The following is a 26311-nucleotide window of genomic DNA, read 5'->3' as shown; positions in this document are numbered from 1 at the left end:
ATCTGGTAATTCTGATGGCGTTTATTTTTGATTTTGGTGTTTGTTTTTGATTATGGTGTTGAGTTGAATGGGAGTGTTTCCAGTATGTTTAAGTATATGTTATGGAATTTGTGTGTCATAGAGGGGTCCTGTAGCTTTCAAGGATATGATATAGGACTTTGTCTGTGGAATTTTGGACATGAAGAAGCTGAAGAACATCATACTGTTTGACTATCCTTGAGGTATGTTTGTTTTTGATGTAAATTAAAACACCTCCATTTTTTCCATATGTTAGCAAGTTTTCCATGAGACAAACCATTTACACTTTAGTATTGATTTTTGTGAAATTATAACCCCCTTTCTATACTCTTGAGAGATGTCATCATAAAGCCTACATCTGGATGAGTTTTGGAACAACTATGACTATCTGAACCATTCACACCTTGACCCTTTTTGCCCTAGATCTGTAGGTACTGGTATCTAGGGTTTTGTATCATTGCCAAGTTTTTCACATATCAAATACATCACCCTTTTATATTAATCTTTGTGAATTTTCCTCAGTTGTGTACTAAGAAGGAATCTCATTCTTCAGGAAAACTCTAAGTCTTATATATACATACACCTCTAGCTACCCATCCAGAACAAAGGGATAAATTAGGCTTTAATTTACCTTTTCAAATATTGCTCCATTTTGGGAAAACATGAAACATCTTTAATAAATTATCATGTATGAAATAGGCCATGTTACAGTTATATAAATGACAATAAGCCATATTGACACAATCTGAGTTGCTAGCATTATACATTCCAAACCGTACTGACACAACTATAGCTGCAAACATTATACATCACTTTTAACATATCCAGTCATTGTCAGTCAACCATTACATAGCTCATTCAAATCCTGTCTTCTTTTAAACCTTGTTTCTCCTCTGCATGTATTTTGATAAAACCAATAAACGGAGTTTACTTTTGTGCTGAAATATTCAAATTGTGTGCATGACCAGCATTCTGGTACTGAACTACATGTCTTTCTTGTTCTAACTGGAGCTGAATAAACAGGTACCAAGAACAGTTGTTAAGAACAAATGTCATATAGCTTTAACACAAAATTCTAACAACTACCACTACTAGTACCAACTACTAACTGCCAGCATTAGACCTGGAATGTCTTTAGGAATTTTGTACCAACTTATCTAACACATTCCTCTATTTTCCTGTTCAGACTACAAGTGAAACTCATTCAAGTACTAACCTAGATTAGTTTACAGCTGCATCTCGCACAACAAATGGAATTTACATTTGTGCTGGTATATTCCATTTATATGCGTGATTAGCATTATGGTAAAGAACGATCAATAGGCCATTATACCACCTGTTATATGACATTGCACACTCCTTTCTTGATCTGAATAGATGTAAGATTACTTAGGATGACTTATATCAACTTATCTAAAGCCTTCGTCCACATACCTGTCAACCTCTTAGAGCAAGAAATCTGGACAAAGCCATGAATAAAAATGGGACAGACCCAAAACTAGGGGCGCGTTTTAATTATTGCTTTGACAAACTTAGAAAATTGATAGAATAACAGGTTTTACATTAGAACACATTTTTCTGAAGGGTATGAAGTTTGAAACTCAAATGTCTGTCATTATTGTTTAACTTCAATCTTTAATGATTTGCTACTAATTTGCCAGAAATCCACACTTTTATGAAAAGCGGACCAAGAATATGAGGCAAAAATCTGGACATTCTGTGAAAATCAGTGGAACTCATCTAGGTATTAATTTACTTCAGTTTTCAGCTACAGCTATCATGGCAGTAAACATAGTATCACCTTGTATTACACACCTTCATCTCTGACTTCCTTCTCTGCCTGTGGGTGCTTCATTGTTAAAAAACAGTTTATGCACAGTTTCAAATGAACCTACCTCCTTACCTCATTTCTACTTATTCTAGACATTCTACTCTTCTTGTACTGAATGGAAAAATAAAACTTTGTTTCTGGTTTGACTTAACTTCAAATATTTTCATTTCAGGCTTTCTAACTAGAGAGCTAGTTTAAGGTTCACAAGTACAAGGCTAGTAACCACTAGGGACTTTATAAGCCTAGCAGTGCAATGCAACCCACTTGTGTCCCTATGTATCATGATCATTTATTAAGATGTGGTATGTTAGGAAGTTTCTAGAGGTTACATGGGGGGTATGCTACTTTGGGCATTGCTGCATGCCTCTGTTTATCAGAGACATGGGGGCCAGACCTAGGGTGAATTTCTGATTTTCCATCCATTGATCAAGGTTTTGCTTAAGTAGGGTTAAGGATGGACTCTGCTTCACATGGTTGTTGCATCTGTTCCAGAGCATAGGGATCCTTTGAGTCATATATCTGTCTCACCATCATATCTTATTTATGTCACAAAAAAAATTTAAATCCCTGAGTCTAGTGGTTCTGATGCTGTTCATTTTGTGGATGTACAAAACTTCCATTAGAGCTGGGTCTGAGGATGCATTGTATGCCAGGCATGGACAGCCTCTCGGTAAGCTGCAAGAGACAGAGTACAGAGATAGGGCTTTAAGGCGATCCATATAGGGCAATATGTTTATACCCTGGATTCTCCTGGTAAGGAACCTTTGTGGACATTCCAAATGTTGCACATGTTGGGTCAGGTACATGCCAAAGAGGGGCACTATACTCAATGATGGGACTAATAAGAGCCAAATAAAATGGCATTATGACTTCCTTGGACCTGGATGCCATGCTCTTACTTATAAATTGGGTGACATAGAATAATTTTTTTTATTACCTTAACCACATGTTGTTCAAAGGCCAGATTACTGTCGACATATGTTTACAGATCCCCGACTACTGGGTCAACTCTTAGGTTATCTTATTGCTGGAGTAATTATCCTGGGTGGCAGTTTTCCCAAAATGTACTGTAATGCATTGCTTGGCATTGAGTTTTAGTCTGTGATTTTGGTACCAGTCATTTTTCTGTGTTAGATCCTCTTCTAAGATGTTTGTGTCATGGGGGAAATCTGTGATAGCTCCCAATTTGTAATCATCTGCGAACTTGGTCAACCAAAGGCCCTTGACATTAGCCTTTACCTCTGAGAAGTAGATGCCAAATAGGAATGGTCCCACCACAGAGTCCTGAGGTACTCTGCTAATGACCAGTCTTTTAGTGGAGGCAGTCTCATCAGTCCTGATTTTCTGGGTCCTGTCAGTCAGCCAGCTGGCAATCCAATGAGCTATGTAAGGGTTTATGCCCAATTCAGAGAGTTTGTCAACTATACCCAAGTGGTGCATTGTATCGAATGCATTAGCCAGGTCCAGGTAGGCAGTATGCACCATTTTCCCCTCAGTCATTGCAAATATATAAGGTAGAGAGTATTAAGGTGAATCTTATCCTGCATAAATTTATACTAGTATCTCTATCGCCTTCCTATTCCAAAAGGAGGTGACACTTACTTTGTGTTAGCCTATATACTTAACTTCAACCTTCGTCCCCCCTCCCATTTTGGCTGGAGGCAGTCAAGAATTTTATATATAATTTTATATATATTCATATATATTTGCATGTTCTTGTGTTTTGATAATTAAAATCTGAGTGTTACTTTCAGAGTACAAGACTATGCTCTGAACCTTTGCTTCTCACAGTATTAGTTGTTACAAGAGACTGTCAGATACCTATTTATTGACTGTTTCTCCACTTTGGCACTGATTTAGGGTTTGAAGAGCATTTTTTCTACCCTCAACCCATACATAAGTACTAATGTGCTACATTTTGTACTATTCCTTAACAGCTGCCTAGGATCAACATTCAAGAATATACACTCCGTTGAAAGGCACCCATCAGTAGGTCACTTCCCAGCATTACAAAGTATTCATCTGCAATATTTTTAAATTATCTTCTGCTGTATTGCTTTCAAATCACTTCACAAGGGCAAATAGCTTTAGTGACCATCCTTGTTGATTCTTCAGTGACAAGCCTACCTTCATGCCTTCTAATGTGTCCCTTGTTGTACAACTGGGCCATTTTGCTATTTGGTTTAATTGCTTAAGGCACCAGAAGATTGCATTTCCAGATTGCTACTCTCTTCTGTTTGATAACCATATTATGCTATAGGTCATTTCTCAGGTAGACCTCATTTATTATGGCTACTTTGGTTAAATGGATGTAAACTGTCCTGCTATTTTACCATTAATCTTGTCCCTCTCCAAGGACAAGTTAAATTGTTCAACAAATGTGAAAAATGGAAAACACTGCAAAAAACAAACAAACAAAAAAAAAACAGAATAGGCAAAATTAACCAAACACTGATTTATTAAAAAAATACAGTAAGCACTTTCATTCATTCCAATGAGAGAACTTCTTCAGACAAACTGCTTAAAGCTGCTTCAAAGAATAAATATCACTGTTTTAGGTCACACAATCCCTAGAAACCTATGACAACCACCCATTAATTAATAATTAAAAATAAAATATCATTATAACAACTTTCAACTACATTTTAAAAGCAATAGTTCTAAAATAAATGAATAAAAAAATGAATAAAAAATGTCACATAACCAAAACAATTTTCTTCACCTTTCCAAACTTTCTAATTTCAACATACAATAAATGGAACACAAGTCATTCAACCCTGGCTGGTTATAGGCGTTCAGCCACATTTACCATATTAATTCTCGCTGCTCCAACCTTAAAGATGAATGGCCTCCCCTTTCCTCAAACTTAATATTATCAATTACCCTAAAAGTAAAAGAATGGCTTGGGTTTAAGGAAACATGTTTAGTTAAAGCATTTTCAAATTTTCCTTTCTTAATTTAGCACTCTTCAAGAAAAATCTTGATGAGTGGATGGGAAATAGGAAATACACCCCGGGGATCACTTCTGTGTCTCTGCTCAACAGTGGCACAGGAAAATAACTTTCTTGGGTGGAGTAAGCTAGGGAACCTTACTGGCTAGGCTTACATAAGTCCTTGGGCCGATAGCCTAGTACCTACCTATGAACCTATAATACTATATAAATGTTCAGAAACCCGCTCCTTCAATTTTCATTCAGTCTTCCCTACATAAAAACTTGGGCAAGAATGACATTTAGCAAGGTAAACAACAAGTTTGGAATTACAATTAAACTTGGCTTTACAATGATATCTATTCCCTCTAATACTAAAGGAATTCCCCACTTCCATGTATTTACAGTAGGCACAAGCCTCACATTTAAACATACCAGGGTTCCTAGAGATTGACCCATAGTTGGATTCCAAGATACTTTTCAGATTATGTCCCCTTTTAAATGTGAACCTTGGTCTTTCTTCGATATTTTGACCAATGAAGCCATTGTTTTTTATTAGACATAAATTCTTAATTAAAATTTGCCTAACTTCCAGAGCGTCCAAACTGAATGAAGTGACAAAAGTTAAAGAAAAGTTAGTATTAGTTTCTAAAGCATTACTACCTAGTCGCATCATGTCACAAGGGGTGTTAGATAAATCTAAAATCAAATTGCTCAAAATAGGTTTAAAATACCCCAACATTCTTTTGTATTGGACTTCCTCAATCAGGCCGCCTAACAATTTTTCCGGGTACCCTTATTTTGAAAACATACTTTTCAAAAAGTCACATTCAGTTAAGAAGTCAGTATTATCCATTACTATTCTTGCTGCCATAACAAGTTTTCCTTTCACAACTGATCTGTTTTGGTGTACTGGATGGGTGCTTGAATAGTGTAGGAAAATAAGGTTTCCTTAACCCAAGAACTTTTGGACATTATACTTTCCAATAACTTTTTCTATTTGAAGGAAAACATTTTTTGCAGAAGAAAGGGGTAGCTATGGGGTCCCTTTGTGGGGCTAGTTTTGCCAGCCTTGTAATAGCATACTGGGATTATGAATTTCTATTTAAAAATGTTCAGTATTATGACAAAATATATTACTATACGCGTTACCTGGATAACATTTTTATTATTCTTAAAGGTGATTACGATTTATCTTCAAACCTTCTCCAGTTTCTTAATAACACTACACAATTTTTGGTTTTCACTTATATATACCATACTGATAAAATTCCCTAGCTTGATGTAGATTTAATCAAGGATAGAGTAAACCAGAGATATATTGCAAAACTATTCAGGGAAGACCCCTATTCTAATTCTTTCCTACACTATTCAAGCGCCCATCCAGTACACCAGAAGAGATCAGTTGTGAAAGGACAGCTTGTTAAGGCAACAAGAATGGTTATGGATAATATTGACTTCTTAACTGAATGTGACTTTTTGAAAAGTATGTTTTCAAAACGAGGGTACCCGGAAAAATTGTTAGGTGACCTGATTGAGGAAGTCCAATACAAAAGAATGTCAGGGTATTTTAACCTGTTTTGAGCAATTTGATGTTAGATTTATCTAACACCCCTTGTGACATGACGTGACTCGGTAGTAATGCTTTAGAAACTAATACTAACTTTTCTTTAACTTTTGTCACTCCATTCAGTTTGGATGCTCTGGAACTTTGGCAAATTTTAATTAAGAACTGGTGTCCAATAAAAAACAATAGCTTTATTGATCAAAATATCAAAGAAAGATCAAGGTTCACATTTAAAATGGGACATGAACTGAAAAGTATCTTGGAATCCAGCTATGGATCAATCTCTAGGAACCCGGGTATGTTTAAATGTGAGGCTTGTGCCTACTGTAAATAAATGGAAGTGGGGAATTCCTTTAATATTAGAGGAAATTGGTATAAATTTAAAGCCAAGTTTAATTGTAATTCCAAACTTGTTGCTTACCTTGCTAAATGTCAGTCTTGCCCAAGTTTTTTATATAGGGAAGACCGAACAAAAATTGAAGGAGTGAATTTATGAACATTTATCTAGCATTAAGAAAGGAAAAATTGAAAATGCTTTAGCAAAACATGTTTCCTTAAACCCAAGCCATTATTTTACTTTTAGTGTTATTGATAATATTAAGTTTGAGGAAAGGGGAGGCTCTTCATCTTTAAGGTTGGAGCAGCGAGAATTAATATGGTAAGTGTGGCTGAACGCCTATAACCAGCCAGGGTTGAATGACCTGTGTTCCATTTACTGTATGTTGAAATTAAAAAGTTTGGAAAGGGGAAGAAAATTGTTTTGGTTATGTGACATTTTTTTATTCATTTATTTTAGAACTATTGCTTTTAAAATGTGATTGAAAGTTGTTACAATGATATGTTATTTTAATTAGTTAATTAATGGGTGGTTGTCATAGGTTTCCAGTGATCATGTGACCTAAAAGAGTGATATTTATTCTTTGAAGTAGCTTTAAGCAGTTTGTATGAAGAAGTTCTTTCATTGGACTGAATAAAAGCACTTCCTCTATTTTTTAGTAAATCAGTGTTCGGTTATTTCTGCCTATTCCATTTTTTTGTTTTTTACAGGACAAGTTAGATTATCAGGTGGCATAACCGCTGAATCTAATCAGGCTACACTGCCTGTTCATTATTTCAGATGAAATTCAGTTATCTAGGCAACTGTCACTACCGGTATAGGTCTGATACTTCCTTCTGCAGTGAAATAAGTACTTATAATCCTCACTTGGTGTATCATATAGAACTTAACCTTTGTCCTTCCAGGATTTCCCTTTAAAATAGTATTCTTTTCATTTCCATAAAGTTGGTGTCTGCTTATATAACTTGAGCCTAGGCCTTACACATACCTTGCATGGTTCAGATCTCAACCCTACCTTGGAAATAAGATCTTGACCCCTCCCAGCAGTTTATTTAGAGTGGCTCTTCATACATGTTGTATTGTAGATGTTGGTGAAGAATTTCCTTCTTTTTGGCTTTTCATAACTCCTCCATGTATCTGAGAGCCCTAGTAAACCACATTTTTTGGATGGTTTCCTCATAATGTTCTTCAGACCACAGTTCTCACATGTTAGTGACTCTTCTTCTCCTCTGGCGGTAGCTAATTTATGTCTTGACCTCTCCATCATACCACAACTGCACAGCTCCCTTATAACCATTCTCGGTACCTTTCCCTTCGTTAACCTACAGGTTACTGTGTGTTGTCACTCTGTTGAAGTAGGACTTCACTATATCCTACTAAGTTTCCTAGCAGTGACTGTTTACCCTGCTCCATGATGCCTCTTGCACATCTCTAGATTTCCTTGTTGGTGCTATTTTACCCCTCTTCACTTGTCTCTATAACTCTTTTACTTTGTGTGATTTGTCTTCACATGAAGTTGCTGTTGCTTCTTCATTTATCTGTCACCAGTGTTCACTTCCTACATTTCTCAGCAGTGATGAATCACTTATACTGTGCTTGTGAATAAACAATATTTTTGTGTCTGTAGATTAGCCTGACCAAGTTCTTCACTAAAAACACTATTTACTGGGGTGTATGTATACACCTCAATTTCTTACATACATTTTTGATTGATTATAAGATAACTACAGTGTGGCAAGTCTTGAATGCAATTCTTCTTAAGCAGTGCTTTAGCTAGGATGGTTTATGATAGCATTATTTCAGACTGAGCTATGCATTCAATTCTCTCTATTCTGTAAGGTAATTATTTATACCCATTTATTTTCCCCCATTCTAGTATCCTTTTTCTATCATATTCCAGGGCATTACTTAGAATTACAGCATTATTTGTGAGTCACTGGTATATTAGCTCTATCTCATCTGCAGAAGAGGTTATTAGCTTTCCTTTCTTTTTCCTTCAAGACAGAGGGACCTCCTAGTCTCTATATTTTCTAATTGATATTTCTACCTCAAATCTGCTATATAGCTAACTTGTTTAGTTTCCCCTGGTTTCCTGAGGATTTGTAAAATTAGCTGTACTTTGCCTCTGACATCCATGCATGTTTTTTCATCCTTTCTCCTTAGGAATAAACACTAGAACATAGTCTGTGCTTATTACTCAATAGTTCTAAAACAAAACCTGAGGTCAGATAAATGATCAGAATGATCAAAAACAATAAACCAAAATCAAAAAGAACACTGACCAAATGTCTTCCAGTAAAATTTAATTCTTTCTTCTCACTTTGATTAGAGACTTTTTCAGAATACAAACATGCAGTACTATACTATCTCTTAAACAGCCATATATATCAGATGATCTGGGTCATATGACCAAAATCATGTGACTAAACATTTAAAGGTATATGCTAATTAAATATACATAAACATATAAAATAGGCACCAATCCAAAATAATTTTATAGTTTGTCAACCCTCATTTTTAAAGCACAGTTAAAAGAAATGTCAGCATTTAAACCTGGATATACCCTGGAATTTTATCTCAGTTGTCACAACAACTCCCTGTATTCAGTCATGTTTTTCTAGTTTCCACCACATACTGGATATAAAACATGTTCCAGTATGAAAAATATGAACTTTTTGAAACTGATACATTATTGTGCCTGTTCACTAATGGCATTAGTAAAATTGTTGTTTTAATACACAAATTCTTTGTCTGAGTGGACGTTCTGTCTTCCCTACATAAAAACTATCACAGAAAATACAAGAGGTGATATAAACCACCTCTTTTGTTCCACAATTATAATGACCCACACATTCTGGCACAGATATATTAGTTGTGTCATTGATAAATCTACACTGGCTGTAGCAGTCACATTTAGTCATTTTCCTGACACTATCTAAGTAAGAGACAGACTTATTGTAATTATTTGCAACCTTGTCTTTAAGATTACTATTTCTTTTATACACAAATAAAGGCTTATCACCCAAAATTTGTTTGGTGGGACCATTCTTGATGGTTAAGTCCCAATTATAATGTATTATATTTTTCATATACCTGTCATTCTTGTTAAAAGGCAAAATCATAGCAGTTTTAAAACTGATACTCTCATGCTGGACATTTGTTTTTCCAACTGAATGTGGTTGCTTCTAAATAGGTGGAAAATCACTTTCTCTCTCATTAAATATGCCAATTGCCAAATGGGGGGGGGGGGGGCAGTAAATCCTGGGCTCCAGATGGCCTAGCCACTCCTCTGGTATCATAGACTTGTCTTTTTCTTTTGTTTGCTGTTTTGCATGTCACAACCAGTATCACTTTCTGTCTAATAATAATACTTAAAATGACAGTATTTAGAACAAGCAACAGGTATCTGTGTAATAAACAGGTCCCTTTATGTAACTAATTGCGCTGTTACTATTCATTCTTGAATAACACTAGCATAGATGACAAAACTATGTTGCTGACCGAAAGAAGGGGTAAATAAAAAAAAAAATTGTAGCCAGTATATTGGATTTTTCACATGTATTTTGGTCATTGTGGACCTACCCCATCAGGCTCAGCATATCTGTTAAAAATAAATAAATGAAATAGCCATACTATTATTACTTATATGATTTCATACTTTAATTCCTCAGTAATGCAGATAACCTCTGCAGTTGTTTGAGCAGAAATAGGACCACTTGACTGCAAGCTTTAATAAAACTGAACTAAACTTAAATTACTAGAGCAGCAATTTTATTTTGATATCCAGTTCTGCTAAAGAATTTAAAAGTAATTTTTTCCATTATTTTCGCCAGTTAGATGAAAAATAAAAAATGCATGCAGTTATGGTTACATATGAATTAGAAATCAGTTATTACAGGCTTTAGTAGAAAATTAATCAGTAATAAAACTGCTGAAGTATAGAGAATAATACTAAAAGGAGACATTTTGTCACCCATTTCTTGCCCTAATTTAGCCCTTTAATTAGACTACAGGAAGTGTTTTTGTAAAGTACAATGCCCAACAACAAAATTATTTTCTTACTACTATTCATAATTTCACTGAAGTGTAACATTAGAGTAATTTCAGAAAAGAAAAGAATTATGCACAAGGGGCATTTCGTAATCTCATGAAGAACATCAGGAAATTGTCCAGGCATTTAAAGCTTAATCCAAAAATTGGCAGATGCAATGTTTCACCATCATTTCAACTTATGAGCAACTTTTGGAAGAAAAGGCACTCTGGTGACAGGGTAGTCTGACTTATCAAGACCTAGTGAAGTCTGGAAAACAAGATATGTGCCAAACAAAACAAAGCTGTTCTTGATTATTGGAGAGAATCTGCAGTAAACTATTAATTAACTGACAGTCTGGAATGCCTGTGTTCTGCAAGTGACTTTTAAAATAAACGTTTTGAAAAAAAGTAAGTTCTATCCACAGAAATATCTAAGCTTCAGGCCATATTGAGAAAAACAGAATACCTCACTAGAGGAATTGCAGAGGCATCTATATTAATGCGATACCTCTTTTGTGAAATAGCTGCCCACCTGATTATGGTAAACTGCTACAAGGGATTGCAGAGGCATGTACATTAATTTTGATATCCCTTTAAAAATATCTGCCCAGCTGATTATGGTCCATTGCTAACTTGAAAAAAATGCAACTAGTTTACTTTGTGACTTTTAATCAACGATTTATTTTCAGAACTAGTTTAATATCTGACAATGTAAAATGGGGTGAATTTGTCAGTTGCAATAATTTTTTTTCTAACTGGTTTTACAGCTCATAGGTTCATAGGTTCATAGGTAGGTACTAGGCTATTGGCTCTAGGGCCTATACAAGCCTAGCCAAAAAGGTACCCTGGCTTTCGCCACCCAAGAAAATTATTTTCCTGTGCCTCTGTCAAGAAGAACCACAGAAGTGATCCCTGGGGTGTATTTCTTATTACCCATCCAATCATCAAGATTTTTCTTGAAGAGTGCTAATGAAGAGCTCTGTTTGACATAGATAGGTAGTCTGTTCCAGAGTATGGGAAGTTTCTGGGACAGGAATCTATCCTTCCAGCATGTTCTGTTTATTGTGGTGACAAGGTTTAGGTTCCTAGAGCATGTAGCTTGGAGGGATTGGGATTTCTTTAAGTGAAGCATGTCCAACAGCTCTGGGTTTGACATAGCTTTGTATGTTAGACAGAGATCGCCTCTGAGTTGGCGATATGCAATGGAGTAAAGCTGGAGTTTTTTTGAGTCGGTCTGCGTAAGGCATCTGTTTGAGGCCAGTAATCCTCTTTGTGAGGTATTTTTGCGGCCTTTCCAGTTGTTGTAGATGTCTTGTGAGGTACATACCAAAAGGGGCGTTGTACTCTATAATGGGTCTAATGAGTGATGAGTAGAGGACAACAATGACCTCCTTTTTTCTGGATGAGAAACCTTTTGTGATGAGGTGTGCCACGTAGAAGGATTTCCTGACCACTGTGATGATGTGATTATCAAAGGAGAGACTACTGTCCACCTGTGTCCCGAGGTCTCTTATCACACTTTTGGTGTTAAGTAGACTACTGCCTATGTGGTAGTTCATGGGTACAGAGTTTTTACCAAAGGGGATGACAATGCACTTTTTGGCATTGAGCTTGAGACCATGGCTTTGACACCAGGCATTTGTCTCAGTGAGGCCCTTTTGTAGGATGTCCACATCGTTAGGAGTTTTGATTATGGCTCCTAGTTTGCAGTTATCTGCGAATTTAGTTAGCCAAAGACCTTCTGTGTTAGTCTGTACTTCGGAGAAGTAGATACCAAACAGGAGAGGACTCAGAACTGAACCCTGTGGTACTCCACTTGTCACTGGTCTGAAGTCTGATTTGGAGTCTGCTACTTTCACAGTGTGGGTTCTATCAGTAAGCCAGTTGGCAACCCATCTTGTGGCATAGGGATTTATACCTAGTTTAGTGAGTTTATCTATAATTCCAGAGTGGGAGATTGTGTCGAACGCCTTGGCGAGATCTAGATAGGCTGTGTGAACCACCTTACCCTCATCTATGGCTTTCGTGACTGCTTCAAAGAAGTCTATCAGGTTTAGAAGACATGATCTGCCTTTTACAAACTGGAAATGTGTGGGGTCCAGAGTTTGGACATCTCCAATGTCTTTGTTTATGAGTTTCATGATGATACATTCCATGGCCTTGCAGACCAGGCTCATCAGGTTAATGGGGTGATAGTTCCAGGGGTCTGTTGTGGACCTCCCTTTGTGGAGTGGGATAACCATCATGGTGCACCATTCAACTGGTACAAAGTCTGAGGTGAGGCTATGATTGAACATGGTACTTAGGTGGGGTGCCAGTTCATTCTGTAGTTCATGTAGAAGGCAGCCTGGGATGTTGCCAGGTCCCATGGATGCTGTGTTCTTGGCTTTGGAGAGTGAGGTTTTTACTTGTGCAGCCGTGATTACAGGAACTTTGCATTCTTCCGGTATAGGTTCATAGGTTCATAGGTTCATAGGTTGGTACTAGGCTATCGGCCCTAGGGCCTATACAAGCCTAGCCATAACAATTCCCTGGCTATTTCTTCCCACACTATTTACTTCCCTGGACCCCTGTCTAGCAGGGCGACTGACGTGATCCCCGGGGTGAATTTACTTTCTCCCATCCAATCATCAAGGTTCCTTTTGAAGCGGGCCAAAGAGGCACTCTGCTTGACATGTATGGGCAGTCTATTCCAGAATCTGGGGAGTCTCTGGGTCAGGAACCTATCCCTCCAGCATGTTTTGTTTATTGTGATGACAAGGTTTAGATCCCTGGAGCGTGTGGCTCTGTGGGATTGGGATTTCTTTAAGTGTAGCATGTCCAACAGCTCTGGGTTTGACATGGCCTTGTATGTTAAGCAGAGATCATCACGGAGTAGATGATATGCGACAGAGTATAGCTGGAGTTTTTTAAGGTGGTCAGCATAGGGCATCAGCTTTAGGCCTGTGCTTCTTTTAGTGAGGTATTTCTGTGACCTTTCCAGTTGTTGCAGATGTCTTGAGAGGTACATACCAAATGGGGTGTTGTATTCTATAATAAGTCTAATGAGAGATGAGTACAGTGGGACAATGACCTCCTTTTTTCTGGATGAAAAGCCCTTAGTGATGAGGTGTGCCACATAGAAGGATTTCCTGACTGTTATGGCGATGTGGTTATTGAAGGTGAGACCACTGTCCTCCTGTGTCCCTAAGTCTCTTATCACACTTTCTGTGTTTAGTGTACTGCCACCTATGTGGTAATTCATGGGTACATGTTTTTTCCCAAAGGGGATAACTATACATTTCTTGGCATTGAGCTTGAGCCCATGGCTCTGGCACCAAGCATATGTTTCTTTAAGGCCCTTTTGTAGAGTATAGACATCATTTTGGGATTCAATAATGGCTCCCAATTTGCAGTCATCTGTGAACTTTGTTAGCCAGAGTCCCTTAGTGTTGGCCTGTACTTCAGAGAAATAGATGCCAAACAAGACCGGTCCCAGGACTGACCCCTGAGATACTCCACTTGTCACTTGTCTGGAGCTGGATTTGGAGTCAGCTACTTTTACAGTGTGGGTTCTGTCAGTAATCCATTTGGCAACCCATCGAGTGACATAGGGATTAAAGCCCAGCTTAGTAAGTTTATCTATGATTCCAGAGTGGGGGATTGTGTCAAAGGCCTTGGCGAGGTCCAGATAGGCTGTGTGGACTGTCTTACCCTTGTCCACGGCTCTGGAGACTGAATCAAAGAAGTGAATCAGATTCAGGGGACAAGAATGGCCCTTCATGAACCCAAACTGGGTGAGGTCCAGTGTTTTAAAGTTGTCAATGTCTTTGTTTATAAGTTCCATGATAATACGTTCCATGGCCTTGTAGATCAGGCTCGTCAGACTGATGGGGCGGTAGTTCCCAGGATCCAAGGTGGATCCTCCCTTGTGGAGTGGGATAACTGTAGCTGTGTGCCACTCAGTGGGCATGAAGCCTGAGGTGAGGGTATGATTAAAGATGACACTTAGGTAAGGTGCCAGTTCATTTTGTAGTTCATGTAGTACACAGCCCGGGATGTCATCTGGTCCCATGGATGCTGTATTCCTAGCTTTGGAGAGTGCGTTTTTACCTCTGTGGCCATTATTACCAGAATTTGGTAATCTTCTGGTATTGAGATGGGCCATTTAGGGGGTGAAAGGGGGGTGAAGTTGGCACTGAATCGATCTGCTAGGATATTAGCAATATCCTTGGGATCAGTATATTTAATGCCATTCTGTTGTAGCTCAGAGCAGATCTGAGCATTGCCATTTAGATTCTTGACATAGTTATAGAATGCCTTGTGGCTGTCTTTGGAATCTTTGGCAATTTTATTTTCATAACTAGCTTTGGAGGATTTTATGAGGGATCTCAGCTTCTTACTGAGGCTGGTAAAGGAGTTTTTTGCATCCTGGGATTTTACTCTTTTCTGCAACAGTTTCTTCCTTTTGTTGTAAAGTTTGTTTATGGCAGGGGACCACCAGACTGGCTTCCTTTTTTTGGAGGAGAACATCTTGGTTCTATTTGGGATGGCATGATTCATGCATGAGTGGATGTGCTCATACAGTGCCTTAGTGTAGGACTCAGCAGTCAAACTTTCAATTCCTGTCTGCATGGGTGTCATGAAGTTTGTATCTTCTGACTTGAGTAGCATGAAGTTGGCTTTGGATAAGTTTTTTTATGGAGGGGTGGGATGTGGATGTTAAGTGTGATTAGATTATGGTCTGACCTGACCAACAAGGGGATGACCATAGGTGTGGAGCATCGATTTCCCATGTTGGTAATGACCAGGTCTAGGATATTGGAGCCCCTGGTGGGACTATGGATTAGTTGATCCAGGGCATTGGAATTTATGAATTCCAAGAACCGTTGGGCAAAGGTGTTGGTACATGAGTAGTTTTCCCAGTTAATGTCAGGGTAGTTGAAATCACCCAGTATTAGGGTGTTTGGTTGTATATTAATATTTTCCAATATGTTTAGAAAGGTGTAGTGAGAATCTTGGGGCATGGTGGGGGATCTGTAGCAAGCTACAATTTGGATTGCAGTCTTACTTAGTGTTAGTTGTACCTGGAGAATTTCAGACGCATTGTGTTGGGCAACTAACCTGGTGGTGTGAATATCCTTGGTGAATATGGACACTCCTCCATCTTTAGTGTTTCGATCCTGGTTTGGTGGCCGAAATGTGTGGTAAGAGTTGTAGCCTGGTATTGCAGGGATGCTCTCTGGAGCCTTGAACCAGGTCTCAGTTACTGCACAGATATCGATGTTCTCCATTTTTAGGAGTGCCTCAAGAGAGTGCATTTTGAGGTTTAGACTTCTAGCATTGAGTAGCATTACCTCCAGATTTTGCATGCTTGTACCTGTTACAGTGGTGGTTTTGTCCTTTGAACTTTGCCTAAAAAAGGCACTATAGGGGTGGCAAGAGCCATAGCCAGTAACCTGAATCCCAGGGGCAACAGGTGCAGACCATCTCTGGCAAAGCATCGTGGTCTGTCGATCATGTCGTCCCAGGCAGACAGATACTAGATCCCCTTTGAATGACACCAGAGGCTTAGCCAATTGTTGAAGTCAATCATTTTGTCCTTATATTGTGGTATTATTCTGGGCGAAGGCAGGATGCTACTCAGGGCTAGGGTCATACCTGCCTGGGTCACATGATCCGAGAGCTCTTCCATGTCTCTTTTCATGTAGTCCAGGGAGGTACATGTCAAGTCATTCACTCCAACATGGACAATGACAGAATCATATTTGTACTTGTTGTGGAGTGACTTGAGTGCATGAGTTATGTGGTGGATCCTGGCACCCGACAGGCAGCTCACTGTAATTTTCTCCTTGGTCAGCCTGGTGAGTGGGACATCAGTGTGCCTGACTACAGAGTCACCTATGACTAAAGTGTTAGGTACGTTGTCTTGCCTTAGGGGCTGTTGCTGGGTGGCACACTGGTGTTGTGAGCTATGTGACACTTTGGTTGTGATTGGTGTTTGTTTGCGTTTCAGCTTCGGAGGTCCTTGTTGCTTGGGTAGGCTACAGTTAATGGCCTCCGCATATGTGGATTTAGTGTTGCTATGTGTGGGTGTTGGTGGTGTGAGTTTAGAAGGGCTATGTGTTGCTTGAGGTGTTGTACAGGTGTTAACCTTCTCTTGACTGTCTAGCACAATCTTGGGTGGAGAGAGCTTTGCTTCCAGTTTGGCTATGTAAGTGCATCTCTCACAAATTGTAGTGTTGGGTGGTAGGAGGAGACGGTTGTCTGTGTACATGCGGCAATTGCTGCATTGCCCCAGTATGCCCAGATTCAGCAGGTGGACAGGAGAAATCAATGGAAGCTGACCCTTGGACATGCCTAGTTTGGTGCTTTTTTTTTAAAAAAGTACAGGAGCTGCTTTCCCTTACCTTAGCAAGGTACTTTGCAATTATAGGTTGTTTAGTGCTTATGATTAATTTCTCCTTATTAATAAGGAGAGTTGAGTGCTTGTATCAGTTTAAAGCTTCCTAGTGTGTTCCAGCAGGTATTAGAGCAAGTGCTAGTCACAGGGATGCTTAAAGGTAAGATAAAAAATGGTTTATCCTAAACACTGCAGTGTGCACTAGAGAAGTTAGATGTGAAAGTAGGTAACTTAAGTTTTACCTGTCTAAAAAGTTAAGTTTTAGTGCAGAGTCACTATTTTTAAAACAGCAAGATAGATTGAAAGGGGGTGATCACTTTTGTATTCCGGTACTATGGAATACAGTAGAATGGCCAATAAATTTAAATAGTTGAAGGGGAGTGATTTCACAAAATGATAATTTTGTGCTTACTCACACAAGCCAGTGAAAGCAGAGAGGAAATGAGATATATGGTCAAATTAACATAAGAGGCAGGCAACTAGAAAGACAGTGGTATTTCTGCCTGACTCACAAGAGACAGAGCTGTGGTGACTTTTGAAGTTTTAATATGCAGTTAAAAGCAGAACACAAGCAAAACACAAGGTAAAGAAAACAAATCACAGCACTCAAAATATAAAAAAGCAATAAACTAATACAAAATACAACAAATAAAAAGCAAACCAACCTTTCCCTCACAGCAAAGTGTAACAGAGTCTGGGTGAGCCTTTCCAATAAAGCTCTGAAGTGTTTTATTTTACCCATTAAATAGAAGGTTTAATTCCTAGCTCCACCCCCCTCAGTTCACAAATGATTAACCTTAAGTGACCTCTTCTGTCTTATGTATGAGTACGTAATTGATCAGTTCTAATATAAAGTAAAGCTAGTATAAAGATATAATATAAAGATGGGCCCTTTAGGGGGCAAGAGGGGGGTAAAGCTAGCACTGAACCTATCTGCCAGGATGTTGGCAGTATAAGTTGGTTCTGTATATTTAGTGCCATTGTGCTGTAACTCAGAGCAGATTTGAGTGTTGCCATTGAGATTCTTGACATAGCTATAGAATGCTTTGTGGTTGTCTTTAGAATCAGTGGCAATTTTGTTTTCATAACTAGCTTTGGAGGATTTATGAGGGATCTCAGCTTCTTACTGAGGCTGACCAGGGAGTTCCTCCAATCGTGTGATTTTACTCTTTTTTTGCAACAGTTTATTTCTTCTGTTGTAGAGTTTGTTTATGGCAGAAGATCACCAGATTGGCTTCCTTTTTTTGGAGGATAGCATCTTGATTCTGTTAGGGATAGCACAATCCATGCACTTGTGTAAGTGCTTATAAAGTGCATTTGTGTAGGATTCAGCAGTCATACCTATATTGTCCATCTGCATGGATGTCGTGAAGTTTGCCACTTCTGTCTTAAGAAGCATGAAGTTGGCTTTGGAGAAATATTTTATGGTTGTTTTCCTAATGGGGGGTGGGAGTGGGATGTGGATGTCTAGGGTGATTAGCTTGGGGTCGGATCTGACCAACGAGGAGCTGACCTCTGGTGTGGAACACCGGTCGACCATGTTGGTGATGACCAGGTCTAGGATATTGCTGCCCCTGGTGGGGGTGTGGATAAGTTGATCCAAGGCGTGGGAATTGATGATTTCCAGAAAACGTTGAGCAAAAGAGTTGGTACATGAGTAGTTTTCCCAGTTAATGGTGAGGTAGTTGAAATCACCCATTATTAGGGTCTTGGGTTGTAATATTTTCCAGTGTATCAAAAAAAGAGGAGTGGGAATCCTGGGGCATGGTGGGGGGTCTGTAGCAAGCTACAATCTGGATTGCGGTTTTGCCCAGAGTTAGTTGAACTTGGATAATCTCGTATACATTATGCTGAGCAATTAGCTTGGAGGTGTGGATATCCTTAATGAATATGGACACGCCTCCACCTTTAGTGTTTCGGTCCGGGTTTGGTGGCTGAAAGGTGTGGTATGAATTATAGCCTGGTAATGCAGGTGTGCTCTCTGGAGCTTTGAACCAGGTCTCTATCACTGCACAGATGTCGATGTTCTCCATTTTAAGGAGTGCCTCGAGTGAGTGCATTGTGAGGTTTAGACTTCTAGCATTGAGTAGCATTACCCTCAGATTTTGCTTGCTTGTACCTGTTACAGTGGTGAATTTGTCATTTGAACCTTGCCTAAAAAAGGCACTATAGGGATGGCAAGAGCCTTTGCCATTATCCGGAATACCAAGGGTGACAGGTGCAGGCCATCTGTGGCAAAGCAGAATTGTCTGTCAATTATGTCATCCCAGGCAGACAGATACTGGATTTCCTTAGCATGACACCAGAAGCTTAGCCAATTGTTGAAGTCAGTCATTTTGTCCTTGTACTGTGGTATCATTCTGGGTGATGGCAGGATGCTACTCAGGGTTAGGGTCATACCTGCCTGGGCTACAAGATCGGAGAGCTCCTCCATGTCTCTTTTCATGTAGTCCAGTGAGGTATGTCTCAGGTCATTCACACCAACATGGACAATGACAGAGTCATATTTGTACTTGTTGTGGGGTGACCTGAGTGCGTGCGTTATGTGGCGGATCCTGGCACCAGACAGGCAGCTGACAGTAACTTTCTCCTTGTTTAGCCCTAGAGGAAAATAGTTTTTGTACTTACTTTTCTCACTTGCTTAGAGAAAAACAGCTCTTGCACTCACTTTCCTCACCTATCTAGAGGAAAATAGTTTTTTTTTTTCAGGCATGTCCAAGGGTCAGCTCTCAGTGTTCTCTCCTGTCTATCTAATGAATCTGGGCATCTTGAGGCAATGTAGAAATTGCCTCATGCACACAGACAAACCTCTCCTCCTACCACCCAACACTATAACCTGTGAGAGATGCACTTATCTAGCCAAACTGGAGGTAAAGCTCTCTCCAACCAAGACTGAACTTGACAGTCATGAGGAGAAGGTAAACATTGCACCACACCACACTCATCACATAGTCTCACTAAACCTACACCACCAAAATCCACCATAGTAACATAAAAACATTCGCGGAGGCTCTCAATAATAACCTGTCCAAGCAACAGGGACCTCCAATGCAGAAACGCAAGCAACCTCCATCCCCCCACACAACCCAAATGACACATAGCCCACAGACTCAGTGTTCCACTCAACCACATCCAATAAGGCAAAATAACGTACCCAACACACTAGTCATAGGTAACTCTATAGTCAGGCACACTGATGTCCCACTCACCAGGCTAGACTAGTAAAAGGTTACTGTCAGCTGCCTGTCAGGTGCCAGGATCCGCCACATAACCCACGCACTCAGGTCACTCCACAACAAGTACAAATATGACTCTGTCATTGTCCATGTTGGTGTGAATGACCTGAGATGTACCTCCCTGGACTACATGAAAAGTGACATGGAAGAGCTCTCCAATCTTGTAGCCCAGGCAGGTATGACCCTAGCCCTGAGTAGCATTCTGCCATTGCCCAGAATGATACCGCAGTACAAGGACAAAATGATTGACTTCAACAATTGGCTAAGCTTCTGGTGTCATTCTAAGGGGATCCAGTATCTGTCTGCTTGGGATGACATAATCGACAGACCACGATGCTTTGCCACAGATGGCCTGCACCTGCCGCCCCTGGGATTCCGGATACTGGCTTAGGCTCTTGCTGCCCCTATAGTGCCTTTTTTAGGCAAGGTTCAAATAACAAATTCACCACCATAACAGGAACAGGCAAGCAAACACTGAGGGTAATGCTACTCAATGCTAGAAGTCTAAATCTCAAAATGCACTCACTCGAGGCACTCCTTAAAATGGAGAACATCGATATCTGTGCAGTGACTGAGACCTGGTTCAAGGCTCCAGAGGGCACCCCTGCACTACCAGGCTATAACTCATACCACACTTTTCGGCCATGTAACCTGGACCGAAACACCAAAGGCGGAGGTGTGTCCATATTCATTAAGGATATCCACACCTCCAGGCTAGTTGCTCAGCATAATGCATACAATTTTATCCAAATTGTAGCTTGCTACAGATCCACCACCATGCCCTAGGATTTCCACTCATCTTTTCTTGATGTACTGGAAAATATTAGGGTTCAACCAAACACCCTAATAATGGGCGATTTCAACTACCCCACCATTAACTGGGAAAACTACTTGTGTGCCAACTTCTTGGCTCAACGCTTTCTGGAATTCATAAACTCCAATGCCCTGGATCAATTTATCCACACCCCCACCAGGGGCAAAAATATTCTAGACCTAGTCATTACCAACATGAGTGACCAGTGTTCCACACCTGAAGTCAACTCCTCGTTGGTCTGATCCGACCATAAGCTAATCACCTTTGAAATCCACATCCCGCCCCCACCCCCCATTAAGGAAACCACAGTAAAGAATTTCTCCAAAGCCAACTTCATGCTTCTTAAGGCAGAAGTGGTGAACTTCATGACACCCATGCAGACAGACAATACAGTTACAACTGCTGAATCCTACACAAATGCACTCTATAAGCACTTACACGAGTGCATGGATCGTGCTATCCCAAACAGAACCGAGACACTATCCTCTAAAAAAAGGAAGCCAATCTGGTGGTCCCATGCCATAAACAAACTGTACAACAGAAGGAAGAAACTGTTGGAAAAGAGAGTAAAATCCCATGAGTGGAGGAGCTCCCTGGTCAGCCTCAGTAAGAAGCTGAGATCCCTTATAAGATCCTCCAAAGCTAGCTACAAACAAAACAAAATCACCACTAATTCCAAGGACAACCACAAAGCATTCTAAAGCTATGTCAAGAATCCCGATGGCAACACCCAGATCTGCTCTGAGTTACAGCACAAAGGCAAGAAAATTACAGAACCAACTGATATTGCCAACATCCTGGCAGATAGGTTCAGTGCTAACTTTACCCCCCTCTCACCCCCTAAAGGGCCCATATCTATACAGGAAGAATGCAGAGTCCCTGTAATCACAACTACGCAGTTAAAAGCTGTCCTCTCTAAAGCCAAAAACACAGCATCCATGGGACTGGACAACATCCCAGGCTGCCTTTTACACGAACTTCAGAATGAACTGGCTCCCCACTTAAGCACCATGTTGAATAATAGCCTTGCATCAGGCTTTGTGCCCACTGAATGGCGCACAGCAACAGTTATCCCACTCCACAAAGGGGGAGCCACCACTGATCCCAGGAACTAATGACCTATTAGCCTGACGAGCCTGGCCTGCAAGGCCATGGAACGTATTCTCATGGAACTCATAAACAAAGATATTGGTAACCTCCAAACTCTGGATCCCACCCAGTTCAGGTTTGTGAAAGGCAGATCATGCCTCCTGAACCTGATCGACTTCTTTGAGGCAGTCACCAAAGCCGTAGATGAGGGTAAGGTGGTTCACACAGCCTATCTTGACCTCGCCAAGTCTTTCGACACCATTACCCATTCTGGAATTATAGCTAAACTCACTAAACTAGGTATAAATCCCTACATCACAAGATGGGTTGCCAACTGGCTCACTGACAGAACCCACACTGTAAAAGTTGCAGACTCCAAATCTGACCTCAAACCAGTGACAAGTGGAGTACCACAGGGTTCCGTCCTGGGACCTCTCCTGTTTGGTATCTACTTCTCTGAAGTACAGGCTAACACAGAAGGCCTCTGGCTAATGAAGTTCGCAGAAGACTGCAAACTAGGAGCCATAGTCAAGTCCCCAAATGATGTGGACATCCTACAGAAGGGCCTCGCTGAGACTGATGCCTGGTGTCAGAGCCATGGCCTCAAGCTTAATGCCAAAAAGTGCAGTGTCATTCCCTTTGGTAAAAAATCTGTACCCATGAACTACCACATAGGCAGCAATCTACTTAACACCAAATGCGTGGTAAGAGACCTTGAGACCCAAGTGGACAGTACTCTCTCCTTTGATAGTCACATCACCACAGTAGTCAGGAAATCCTTCTACATGGCACACCTCATCATAAAAGGGTTCTCATCCAGGAAAAAAGAGGTCATTGTTCCCCTCTGCTCGACACTCATTAGACCCATTATAGAGTACAACGCCCCTTTTGGAATGTACCTCACAAGACATCTGCAGCAGCTAGAAAGACCACAGAAGTACCTCACAAAGAGGATTACTGGCCTCAAATAAATGTCCTACACTGACCACCTCAAAAAACTCCAGCTTTAATCCATAGCATATTGCCTACTCCAAGGTGATCTCTGCCTAACATATAAAGCTAACCCAGAGCTGTTGGACATGCTACACCTAAAGAAATCCCAATCCCTCTGAGCTACATGCTCTGGGGACCTAAACCTTGTCACCACAATAAACAGGACATGCTGGAGGGATAGATTCCTGTCCGAGAGACTTCCCATACTCTGGAACAGGCTACCCATCTATGTCAAGCAAAGTTCTTCATTAGCACTCTTCAAGAAAAATCTTGATGAGTGGATGGGAAATAGGAAATACACCCCGGGGATCACTTCTGTGTCTCTGCTCGACAGTGGCACAGGAAAATATCTTTCTTGGATGGTGTAAGCCAGGGAACCTTGTGACTAGGCTTACATAGGCCCTTGGGCTGATAGCCTCGTACCTACCTATGAACCTATGAGTGGAACATCAGTGTGCCTGACTATAGAGTCACCTATGACTAGGATGTTGGGTACGTTATGCCTTATGGGTTGTAGTTGAGTGGCACACTGAGTATGTGGGCTATGTGTCATTTGGGGTGTGTTGGGGGGGTGGAGGTTGCTTGCATTTCTGCTTTGGAGGTCTCAGTTGTTTGGGCATATTTTTACTGAGAGCCTCTGCGAATGTAGGTGTGTGTTTTATGCTTCTGTGTGTGTGTTTTGGTGGTGTAGGTTTTGAGGGACTATGTGATGAGTGTGGTGCAGTGCAAGTGTTTACCTTCTCCTCTTGACTGTCTAGTCCAGTCTTCGGTGAAGAGTGCTTTGCTTCCAGTTTGGCTATATAAGTGCATCTCTCACAGGTCGTAGTGTTGGGTGGTAGGAGGATAGGGTTGTCTGTGTACATGAGGCAATTGCTGCATTGTCCCAAGATGCCCAGATTCATCAGGTAGACAGGAGAAAACACCAGGAGCTGACTTTTAGACATGCCTGGATAGGTGCTTATTTATTAACCCCGAGTACCTTCTCATGGCGCCTCTGTGCTTAACACCGAGCACGCCATGAGAAGATACTAATTGCAAGCTGTTATCCCCGAGTGCCTTCCATAAGCGTGAGAAACTTTATTGTACATTTGTAGATCAGCTTAATGTGAAACACACTGAAATCATAACTGAACTTGTAATTTATCTTATGCAGCTACGATTCAGTGTGTTTTTACATTAGGCTTACATTTAACTTTCATTAGAAAATCTACTTACAAAGTAGTTGCTAAAGCAAGTGGTGGCAGCCAATCGGAATCTTGCATTCCAAGCCACCACTTGCATCACATCTCCACCCCCAACGTGAATTTCTTTTGTTTTCCTCCAAATAAATAGAGGGTCCAGCAGCAGGTCTGTCCTTTTCTTCTGCAAATATTTGTCGATTTTACCTGCTATTGGATCCCTCAAAAGTTATTTTGTGGACTCACAGTTTGCACACATCGCTGGAGCTAGAAGAAGTTTGCCGGTTCAGCTTTCCTGGTTCAGATTTACCATTCAGCTTTGCCCACGGAGTTTATAAGGTAAAATTTGAGTATTTCAATATGCCAACCCCAAAAAAGTTTAATTTTGCTTCATTCTAATGGGGGAGTCAGTGTATTATTATCGTTAAATTGCTGCAATTAGATACTGAGTAAAGCGGTGCAAGAAGGAAGGTTTAGAGCCATGCTACTAATAAAGGGAGCCACCAAAACTGTGTGTTGACATTTGGTACCTTCAAAATGTTGCTAAAAATAATGTCATGGTAGTTTGTGGACGCTTCGTTAAAAGCGTTGTTAACAGCGTTACTTAGATCTGTTGGAGATTCTTGGGACATGCCTGTGTTTTTAAGAGCCTGGTTTAAAGTTTGTTGTCAGAGTACACTTGGAAAGTTCTGCCCTTTAGGTGGTTTTGGCGAACAGTACAAAACATTACTCCCAAAGTTAAGCTTGGCTAGTTTTCTATGCAGGTGGGTGTAAACAACTGTTTTATCTGTAATATTATAGATTTGTAACCAAAGGCATTTTAATCCATGCTGTTGATGACAGAGAAGTCCTGTACTAATTATGTGTTTGAATACTTGTTTGCTTTGAGTGACGGGACATACATTTGATATGGGGTCAGTATTGTTTTAGGTCTGAACAGGATGGGTATTTTGGTAGGGGAATGGCTACAGAGTGATTATATAATGAGGGAATTAGCCCACTTGTATGACAGAGGATAAAGATATTGGGGAGTGGTTTTCACATTTTCTGAACTACTTGTTTTAAAACTGTAGGATGAAGTTTACTTAATTTTGAGTCTTTAGAGTTAACTTTAAAAAAAGAGTGTTTGTTTCACTGTCAGTAACTGCATAAAAGTGGAAGGAGATTGCAAAAAGGGCCAGGAGACATTATATCTGGGATTGTTTGTGGTTTCCTTGATGTGGCAACTGTCTATGGTTTTAAATAATTTGTCAGTAATTTTGTTTATTGGGAAAAACAAAATAATTTGCAGTTGTCTGGAAAGACTATAGCTGAATGTATTTGATCAACATAGGGCGCACCTTATACATCTGTACGCATACCTTTACCTGTGAATGTATGATGCTGCCATGCTTTTTTTGTAATCTATCCATGCCATATTCTTCCCCTTTGTACAACTCTCCCCTACAGTTTTAAATAACAACAAATTATACTTTGTTCCATGTTTCTTTTATTTATTTTTTGTTCTTTTGTCATAATTATTTTTTTAATAAAGGGAAGCTAGCATAGTACCTATGAACTACGAACCATGGAGTGGTTTTACTGAGGTGTTTATTATTAGTAGAGTCGGTATTATGCTATCTTGTAAGCTGTTTAATTTTTCTCCAGGATAATTTTGTTTTAGAGGCATATGGTTTTGTTTTTGCCTTAGGTATATTGCTTTAGCACTGGTAGTAGCTATCCTGATGGATTTCCTGGTGGATAGGAGTGACTGATGTAAGAGTGGATTTTCTGTGTCTTGTTTTTACTTATCCCAGGCACCATCTTTCAGTTTCATGAGCTTGTTTGTTAGTTGTTAACCACGGACATGATTTAGCTTTCAGCCTACATATTGTCAGGTTGGAAACAGAGTGTTGTATTCTTGC

The sequence above is a fragment of the Protopterus annectens genome, chromosome 2.part1 (genome assembly GCF_019279795.1).
Source record: "Protopterus annectens isolate FY-2018-M chromosome 2.part1, PAN1.0, whole genome shotgun sequence".
In the NCBI taxonomy this organism is placed as follows: Eukaryota; Metazoa; Chordata; order Ceratodontiformes; family Protopteridae; genus Protopterus; species Protopterus annectens.
The sequence above is the reverse complement of the archived record's forward strand: the minus strand, read 5'-3'. Positions refer to the sequence as shown.